The sequence below is a fragment of the Macaca mulatta genome, chromosome 7, assembly GCF_049350105.2.
Source record: "Macaca mulatta isolate MMU2019108-1 chromosome 7, T2T-MMU8v2.0, whole genome shotgun sequence".
In the NCBI taxonomy this organism is placed as follows: Eukaryota; Metazoa; Chordata; class Mammalia; order Primates; family Cercopithecidae; genus Macaca; species Macaca mulatta.
The window spans coordinates 93,460,424-93,469,105 of NC_133412.1; the positions used below are offsets into that span (position 1 = coordinate 93,460,424).

General features: G+C 43.2%; 3 non-coding genes across 3 annotated transcripts; 2 read left to right on the forward strand and 1 right to left on the reverse strand.

Moving 5' to 3' along the window:
- Window positions 1-4,700: 4,700 nt before the first annotated feature.
- On the reverse strand, window positions 4,701-4,773 carry TRNAT-UGU (transfer RNA threonine (anticodon UGU)). The gene has a single exon. It is a non-coding gene; the product is annotated as a tRNA-Thr (tRNA).
- A 1,345-nt stretch (window positions 4,774-6,118) lies between these two features.
- Window positions 6,119-6,177, forward strand: MIR7193 (microRNA mir-7193). Its single transcript, NR_128379.1, has one exon. It is a non-coding gene; the product is annotated as a microRNA mir-7193 (primary transcript).
- A 362-nt stretch (window positions 6,178-6,539) lies between these two features.
- On the forward strand, window positions 6,540-6,611 carry TRNAP-UGG (transfer RNA proline (anticodon UGG)). Its single transcript has one exon. It is a non-coding gene; the product is annotated as a tRNA-Pro (tRNA).
- Window positions 6,612-8,682: the final 2,071 nt, after the last annotated feature.

The following is an 8,682-nucleotide window of genomic DNA, read 5'->3' on the forward strand; positions in this document are numbered from 1 at the left end:
AGGTTACGGTGGTGGCGACAGTTCGGGTGTCTGAACTACCCAGCTACAATACTCGCGTAGAAACTAACCCACTGTGGAAAATTAGAAGGGTTACACTCAGGGCCTATTTAGTGGTGTCGTCTCAGAATGGTTGTCCTACTGCGTTTTTTAGCCACTACAGCCCGTCACCTACAGAAGTACTCATGGATTTGGCCGGGCAGCTTCCTCGGGGAGAGATTTCGCTGCCGTGACATGAGGAATGAATGAAAGAAACTGAGCAGAGAACAGCGACTCTGTGCAAGAACCAAGTATCATGCCACCCAGGCTGGAGTGCAGTGGTGCGATCACTACTCACTGCAGCCTCGAGCTCCCGGGCTCAAGCGATCCTCCCGTCTGTCTCCCAAGGAGCTAGGTTCACAGTTCTGCACTATCACGCCCACGCCCGGCTGTTTGCTTACTTGCTTGTTTGTTTTGATAGAGCCCAGGGATTGGGCGGGAGTTGGGAGGGGCGGGGCAGTGGGGAGGGGCATGGTCTCTCTAGATCGCCCAGGTTGATCTCGAACTCCTGGGCGACTAGCCTTATGCCACTTTTTGACTCTGCCCTCCTTTTTATATCTTCCTCCCCCCTCATTCAAAATCCTCTTCCGTGCACTCCCAGAACATCTTCCATTTCACTTTGATGACTCCTCCAGACCAGTTCCCTTCTTTTTCACCCACCTATCACCAAGAAATATCTTGGGCCCCCAAGATGTTCACAAAAGAAAAGCCTTTTGTTTTGCTTCTCTCAGAAATCGAGAGACAAGGCATATTTTACTCCCAGTGCCTAGTCGGGGGAAAATATCTCTATATCTGTGGATAAATTGGACCTTTCTGGCACTTTTATAAAATTCCCTGTTTGCATAATTTCTGTATCATTGTTCTTCCTTTTTCCACAAGGCAATTGTTCTGTCTTCCAATTCTGTTTTATGAAAATAAACCAAATTTAAAAGTTGTTGGAACACCCCCACCCACCGCCACAATGCTCTAAGCCTTCAGAGAGATGTGACTGTAATCTGAGTCACATATGGTTACAACTTCTTTCTCAGATTATAGATTAACTCACTTTCTTATTTTTCTGGTTCTGTGTGTACCAGAGAGAATTAAAGGACATCAAGAAAAAAAACCTACAGTCTTCTTAATTAATGACCCTCGTTATAGATGAATTTCCCTTTGTCTTGTTGTGCTTTGTTTGCTTAGACCAGATAACAGAAAACCCATGATTATTATGCCCTCTACAAAAAATGTTAAATGTACCCTTGCCAAAAAGAAACACTGCCTATAACCAATCAAATGGCTGTAACTATGTGCCAACCTTGTATGAATAGTGTATGAATCATGAATAATGTTGTAATCCTGCTAAAAACTCCTCTGTCTCTGCCTATACAAATGAAACCTCAACTTTCCTTCTTCAGAATGCTGACCCTATTCCTTTGGAGTTGGTATTTCCAGGTGGCCCATCCTCGCAGTTTTGGCTTGAGTAAACTCTCTTTAAATTAGAGTCTTACCCTTTTGATTATTTCAGGCTGACAGTTTGTTTTCCCTTCTTCCTGAAAAGTAATTCTGTGCATTATCTTGAGACTGAGTTAATTTTTGTTTTTCTGTTCATCTCCTTCTAGTGACTCCCAGAAACCTGATCTATCAGCTGGATGTTTTCAGCTCCATAGAGGCCATCCTTTCCATTGAAACGAAGTGCACTGAAACTTCCTCCATTCCTTCTCCCACTCCTCCTCCCCGCCAGGCCAGCATTTTCCACATTCCAGCATTCTCTCCCTCCACCAAGGACACTAGCATTCCCCAGACTCTCAAGAGCACCACCTCAGAATGTTTTTGCTTATATTGTTTTACTCTTTTCACTGTCCCTTAGTTTCAGTTAATTCCCTCTCCTGTTGATGGAAGGATGCTGACTTGTTTCTATCTCCCCTCATTCATGCCACTCACCATCCCTGCCTTTTTTCTGCCTGCATCACCTCTGCACCACCAAAATGATTCTGAACCCCTGTCCTTCCTGCTGTCCCCTCCTCTTGTTCCTCTTGATAGTACCAGCCTCTCCTCCAGCTCTACTCTACCACCCCTGCCACATCCCTTACCCCTACTCCTCTCTGGCACTCTTACTGGCGTTTCCCCCAACACATCTGTCTCCACACACACATATCGGAAAGCTCCCTAACTCATTTAAACTTGCATCAATATTTCTGTCAAATTCTAGCTCAAAATTCAACTTCAGGAAGCTCTCTTCAGTTAGTTCCTCCTCACCATTCTGATCTCTCCTTTTCATTGTCTTAAATGTGGTCCTATATCGTTTCGTAAACCTTTATGGCAGTATCAATAAATCAACACAGCGTTATCTATTTTGTTACTTCAACTAAACTGTGAATTAAACTTAAGTCACCAACTTTTTAAAAAATTAATAGATTTTACATCCAAGAGCAGTTTTAAGTTTACAGCAAAACTGGGTGGAAAGTACGGAGAGTTCTTACATTCTGCCCTCTGTCCCCACAGCCTCCCTTATCAAGGACATCCTGCACCAGTATGGTACATTGGTTACAACTAACATTGATACAACATTATTAAACAAAGTCTGTAGTTTAAATCAAGATTCACTCTTGGTGCTGTACATTCTATGAGCTTGAACAAATGCATCATAATCATGACATATATACACTATTATAACACCATACAGAGTAGTTTCACTGCCCTAAAAATCTTCTGTGCTCCACACGTTCATCCCTCTCACCTAACTCCTGGAAACTGCCGATGCTTTTACTGTCTACATTGTTTTGCCTTTTCCAGAATGTCATATAGTTGAAATCATACAGTATATGGGCATTTCAGATTGGCTTCTTTTACTTAGTAATATGCCTTTAAATTTACTTCCATGTCTTTTTATTTCTTGATAACATGTATCTTCTAAGGGCTGATTGATATTCCATTGTGTGGATATAGCACAGTTTATCTATTCACCTGTTAAAGGATATCTTTGTTGCTTCCAAGTTTTGGCAATTATACATAAAGCTGCTAATTATACATAAAGCTGTGAAGGGTACTGTGTGGACATATGTTCAACTCATTTGGGTAAGTACCTAAGAGTGTGATTGCTGATTGTATGAGGAACATGTATTTGGTTTTGTAAGAAACTGCAAAAATTGTCTACCATAATGGCACTGGGTATTTTTAAACTTTATTTTATAAAGTAAAAAACTGTTTTTTTATGTAATGTATACAAGTGGCACATTTTGAAAAATACATAAAATTATAAAGAATATCAGTCACCCACAGATAAACAGATTTTGGCATATATCCTTTTTCATTCTTGAATAATAAATTTCTAAAAGTAGAAATAGAATACTTGATTAAATACAATGTCTTTTTAGAGTTCTTGATTTATAATGCCCAATTGTCCTCCAGAAAGCCATGACATTCTGCAAAAATGTTCTTATCAGTATTAGATATTAATAAATAGTTTCCAATTTGATTTCTTATTAGGGAAGGAAGATTTTCCATATGCATACTTGACCTTTTGCTTATTCTCGGTATCGTTTGTTTAGATCCTTTTGAGGGGCAGGCCTTTCTAAAGTATTTCTCCTTAAACCCTGAATTGTCTAGTATGAATTATTCACCATAATGAAAAAGTGTAGGGTTTGGGGGTGAGGTTTAGGGATGTTACCCATTATCCACTCAATGTTAACTCGTCTTACAGATTAGGAGATTGATTCAAATCTAAAAAGAACATCATTAATGTACACCTCCTGAGTAAACAGAATCACATCTACTGCAGAATCACAGAGGACGCATAAAATTAAGGTTCATGGTCAGCAAAATGTTCTTTAATTGCCTGAAAATAGAAACCCAATTAGTGCTTCACAGTCTTTGGGTTAGGATACATTAATGAAACCTTCTGTTGGCTGAGTAGACTGAAACACGAAAACACGGGCAGAATGGAACCGGCGACCTTAAGGATGGCTGTAGTTATAAACCTCTACAGTCCTCCGCTCTACCAGCTGAGCTATGGAAAATTGTCCATGAGAGATGTTAGTGTAGATATTTGTGCATTGAGTAGCTGCTGGTGAGACTCCTGACTTCTTTGTATTTGGGCTCAGATTAGAGTTCAAGAAGTTTCCGGAGAGCCAGATCTATAGAACTAAGTCCCGGGAGCAGCCTTGAGGCAGTAGGAAGTGAGATCTGAGTAGGAGGTAGTGAGAATGGAAACAGAGCTGAAGCCACGGGCTTGGGGTGAATCTGCGTAGCTTCTGAACTAGGCTGCCTTCAGAGTAATCTGCGAGCCAGTTTTCGCCCCAGGATGGCAGGAACGGACCACCAAGCAATCTGCAAGTTGAGAAGTGCGCAGGACTCCGGGGATCATGGCTATCAGCAGATTAGGTTAGATCTCTTCCTCACAAACACAGAGATATGGACCAAGTCTAGCACTTTTCTCCCAGAGACGTGAAAAATCTAGTTTCTTCCTCGCTTACTGCAGGGTACAAACACCTGTTTTCCCGGTATCCTTCATAGGAACCCGACGCTGTACTTTTTCGTCTCAAATCCAGGATCTGGCTTTCACGGAAAGATCATCAAGTGCTTCCTTTCTTCACTAGTCTGTTTCAGCACTGAAAAGGCTAAAAAGCTCCTGCTCTTTTGCAGGAGTGAAGGGAAAAAAAACAAAAACAAAAACAACCCTATCGCTAAGGCCCCAGCGAGATTTGAACTCACGACCCCTGGTTTACAAGACCAGTGCTCTAACCCCTGAGCTATGGAGCCACAACACCCAGTGATTATTTAACAATCAATCTATCATGCAGATAAAATACTAGGTAACTAGTATTTACGTCCAAATAAGAAATACATTAAAAGGAATTTTTGAAGGACGTGACTCTTACATACAAGGAAAAAACATTTTCTTGACCAGGCCCGGACTGGAATGCAAGTCACTGTAATAGTAAAATGGGGAGTAACAAAATTATTTAATAAAAAGTAATGATTATTCATTCCAACTTTTAAATTCTGGATTATTTGCTTCTTTGGAGATAGCTGAATTATTATCTTTTAAAAGTGGCTCTATTTTTATTACTAAAATTAGAAGTATATGTTTCGCTAGGCAAATGACTTACGTTCTTTAAAAGAGATGAGTTTTCAGTTTGCTTGCTCATCAAAAACGAACAAACAAACCATAAAAGACATGAGCATTAATATATATTGCTATCTTAACGCATGCTCCACATTACATGCTCCCCAGCATCAGGCTTGACAAGTCCCAACTGTCGAACAATATCAGGGTCAGGGTGCGTTTCATTACAGAGGAGAATGCAAGAGTGATCAGAGACATTCTCCCAACCCACTTGGATTCTTAATCCAACTCTCTTAGTCTGAGATTGGGGTTGTTTTGAAATGGGAGGCGGCTGTCTTCAAGCACAGGACGTACCCCTCGGACCTTCAGTTTGGGGGTAGACACAGTGAGGGCGCGAAGGCTTCCAGATCTCCCCCAGACTTTCAGCGGAGTCAGGCTCGGTCACAGATTCCTCTAAGTTACCTGAAGCAGAGGTGGCTAGAAGGGGTCCAGCCCTTTCCTTGGTCCTTTAACGCTCCTCTTCCTAGCATTTCGGAGTCCGGGCGGCAGCTCCTTCTCTTTGGGCCTCCAGGCTTTTCTAAGCGCCAACTTGAAGTCCAGAAAGAATAAAAGGGGCTTCGTCGCATGGGAAGGTTGGGGAGGAAGAGTTTCTCTTCTTTTCTCTCCTTTGGTGTCAGCCTGACCAGGAGGCTCAGTCATTCACTAGACAGCTCCCACTGGCCAGGAGCGAGCTCGGCGCAGGGCAAGCCATGTAATCAAGGCAGACACTGCTGCACCCTGGGGAGGTTAGAGCAAGAGCCTGGGAGCTTCGGTTTCCAAGTAGAAAAGGCTGCCGAGTAAAGACAATTCTCCCCCCACCACCCACCCACCACCTTTTGAGTGGTAGAGAAGTGGGCTTCTACAGAAGAGAGTGTGGGCAGAGAGCAACTTTTCCCCGACGGCACCTCTTGGGCGCCCTTGAAAGACACCTTAAATCTAAACCTATAATACAGAGGTAATCAACTAAAGCTGAAAGCGAAAGGCCAAAGCACCCACGTGGAGTGCTGGGTTCTGTAGGCCAGAGGTCTGAGGTAGTGGCTTTTAGAGCTCAGCATCTTTGGTAATGTTGGTTCGATATTTTCCCCTGCAAGTCCCGCGGTGACCTTTATCTTCCGGAGTGAAATCGGTCGTTCTTGGTTTTCCTGGGTCCTCCAACCACCGACCACCTTAAATGGTTCAGTCCCTTTGAGTACTCGGACCCTTCCTGTCCATTGACCGACACAGCTCGGCCCGGATCCTGAAATTAACGTTTCTACCTTCGGAAAGCTGCGGCTCGGATCCTTCCGAACTCGCACGTTGGCTTTCTTGGGGTCTGGAGAAAATCACTGACCTAGAAAGGAATCAAAGCTGTTCAAGTGTTGTGCTACAACAACAACAAAAATAAATGAACACTCTTAGAGAAAAACATCATTCCAATTCTGGCTCGTTGGTCTAGTGGTATGATTCTCGCTTTGGGTGCGAGAGGTCCCGGGTTCAAATCCCGGACGAGCCCCTTTCTGTTTCATCTTTCTCTCTTTAAGGCCAGTAGTTAATAATGCAATCGCCGCCACGGCTAGGTCACCTAGCTTGAAGGCTCGACCTGCGGGGGATAAGATTGTTGAACAAACTGGTGGCTTTTGCTGAAAGAATCAAATACAAGGAAGGTGCTACGAAGCGCCGAGGTCTTCACCACAGATCGAGGCTCCCAGACCGGCTCTGACAGGATCTTTTGTCAGGAGGAGAGCGTTCGGGCAGTTCTTACCCAGTATTTTGTGTGGAACAAACTAGTGCACTTCTCACTAGGTCACTTCGTACGGAGAAGATTGCTACCTGAAGGCGTGTTAGGGTCACAATGTCCCGATAGCGTCCGCTTTCTGAGTCCCTGACTGCGCGGTGATCCAGCCGCGGGATGGAGTCTAGCCGTTGCCCTGGCCTTGGCGCTGCTCCACAGCGCGCTGTTGCACTCTTGGTTGTTCTAGTGAGACTTCCTATCTCACAGTTGCAAGCGCTGTTGCATCGTTCGAATGCAAAGTCGCAGCCCTGGGAACTTGAGGGCTTAGAGGACACAGACATTCATTTTGTTCAAGGAAGCGCAATTGAATTATTTCCAGGTGTTATTTTCGAAAACACAGTATAACATAGGAATAGTCGTTTTTGTCACTTCTGGCAAGAATCCACCAGTCCCTTTAGTGCTCTTTGACAGCTCACCTGAACAATCAACAGGTTCTACTGTTGGGTGTCTACCTATAATCCTTGAGTGTGGTTCGATTCTGGAGTGAAGAAGTTGTCCTCGCAATGAACTGCTGGGATGATGAGAGCCTCAAAGTTGCTTGTCTTTCTAAGTAGCTTGTTTAGAAAGGAATCTTTAGGCCGAGCGCGGTGGCTCATGCCTGTAATCCCAGCACTTCGGGAGGCCGAGGTGGGTGGATCACCTGAGGTCAGGAGACCCCCCTGACCAACATGGTGACACTCCATCTCTATTAAAAATACAAAATAATCAGACATGGTGGCGCGCGCCTGTAACCCCAGTTACTCGGGACGCTGAGGTAGGAGAATTGCTTGAACCCAGGAGGCAGAGATTGCAGTGAGCCAAGATTGTGCTATTGCGCTCCAGCCTGCGCAACAAGAGCAAAACTCCGTCTCAAAAAAAAAAAAAAAAAAAAAAAGATAAATTTTTAACAGGATTTCTGTCTAGCCCAATTATATTTGTCCTTTCTGAGGTTTCCCTTGGAAGAGTTATGTGTCCAGAAGAAAATAAGGGGTTTTCTGATGGATGATTACAGGAAGGGAGGAGAAAAGGAAGAATCTGCCAACATGCCCTGACTTCCAGGTTGTTTGGCGGGTGGGAGAGGTGAGATGTCTAGCCTGGGAGTTTGTCTTTGCTGAACAACTGCCAGTGGATATGCCCAACAGGAAATTGGATATAGTGTCTGTGATACGTCACATAAACAGAATTAAAAATAAAAATAATATGATGATCTCAATAGATGCAGAAAAAAGCATTTAACGAAATCCAGCATCCCTTTATGATCAAAACCATCAGTAAAATCAGCATAGAAGGGACATGTCTTAAGGTAACAAAAGCCATCTATGACAAACCAACAGCCAACAGGGAGAAGTTGAAAGCATTCCTCCTGGAACAAGGCAAGGATGCCCGCTTTCACCATTTCTATTCAACATAGTACTGGAAGTCCTAGCCAGAGCAATGAGACAAGAGAAAAAAATAAAGGGCATCCAAATTGGAAAAGAGGAAGTCAAACTGTCACTGTTTGCTAATGATATGATCGAATACCTAGAAAACCCTAAGGACCCATCCAAAAAGCTCCTGGATGTGATCAATGAATTCAGTAAAGTTGCAGGATACAACATCAACGTACATTCAGTAGCACTGCTATATACCAACAACAACCAAGCTGAGAATCAGATCAAGAACTCAATCCCTTTTACAACAGCTTCAAAAATAAAAAATAAAATAGCAATATGCTTAAACAAGGAGGTGAAAGATCTCTACAAGGAAAATTGCAAAATACTGCTGAAAGAAATCATAGATGACAAAAACAAATGAAAACACATCCCATGCTCAT